We start from the raw sequence: 1395 nt of genomic DNA, 5'->3' as shown, positions 1-1395 counted from the left end.
TTTTGCTCTTGAAGTTGTGTGTTTGCCGTTGACAAACATTCAAAATTCAATTTTATATAAATCAAATTTGCTTGCAGCGTTTGAGTTTTCAATACTTCTTGAGCTTTTTTAATTGCCAGACTATCATTTGCATCAAATGATTCGACAACACGTTTAATCAATTCAAAATGTGCACAATAGTATGAAACTGGAGAAATCCATGTTCCCCAACGCGTGTTAGAATGGGTGCTGGCGGTAATACTAGATCAGGTTAAAGTGTTCTAATTATTTGAATGGTGATTTTCGGAATATTTTTTTTACGTTACCCACTAAATCATCAACGATATTAAAATGTGAACGAATATATTCCGCTATTCGGTGTAAGCCATGCGCAAGACATGTAACATGCACCATTTTGGTATAAAATACTTGTAAAATATGACGTGCTACTTTCTTCTTATAAGGCGCTGCGTCTGTTAAAAACAACAGCACGTCATCATAATGTATTCCTTCGGGCCAAATTAAGAACAACGATCTATCAAATTCCTTACAATTAGTGGTATGGTTTGTTTTGTCAAGTTCTTCTACATTAATTAAAAATATTTCACCGGGGCTATCGGGTGTTAGAATTCCAATAATTGTATTGACTATGTACCTTCCTTCAATATCCGTCGTTTCGTCAATTAAAATCCATATTCTTTTCCTGTCGACACATTTTTTTATTTCATTCATTATTTCGGTGTAGCAACTATCAATATATTCAATCCGCAACGTATGTTCGGCAGGAATATTTTGTCCAGTACACTTGGCAAGAATATCTTTAAGCTAAGGATTGTTCGACTTGTTTAACGGAATATTAGCTACTAACATAGCTTTGCACAGATCAAAATTAAACTCTGATTTTTTCGTAGTTGTAGGGATAAGTTGTTGCAAACATTTTCTTTCCTTACTTTTATGCAGTCGGTGAAGTGATGTTTTCTGTTTCTCAATTCTCAGTATTAATATGTTGCACAACTCTAAAGCGTTTTACATTTGCGACTTTTACTTCGCAAATCTTACAAAATAATATTTTATTGTCGACCGAGAATCACCCGGTATTCTCACCAAATTCATTTACTAATTGTCTTAGTTTACAGGCCGATGACGGTTTTTCTTTCGGCATGATCGCCAATTTAAAAACGAAGTTAAAAAATATATAAGATTTTTGAAATATTGTTAAACTGAACGAACGTTCGTACACATATAATGTCATAATAACGACTGAAATATAGTCTAGAATAAACCACTGTAAAAGTATCAAGAAGATAAGTCAGATAAGAGTAAAGACTATTTCATATAACGTGTTTTCTACTAATTGCTTAAGAGGACGTCGTCACCCGCATGTGTTGTCTCCGTCTTACACACGTACGTTATAGC

Source organism: Acyrthosiphon pisum, chromosome A2 (genome assembly GCF_005508785.2).
Source record: "Acyrthosiphon pisum isolate AL4f chromosome A2, pea_aphid_22Mar2018_4r6ur, whole genome shotgun sequence".
NCBI classification, from domain to species: domain Eukaryota; kingdom Metazoa; phylum Arthropoda; class Insecta; order Hemiptera; family Aphididae; genus Acyrthosiphon; species Acyrthosiphon pisum.
This window is presented reverse-complemented; position numbering follows the sequence as displayed.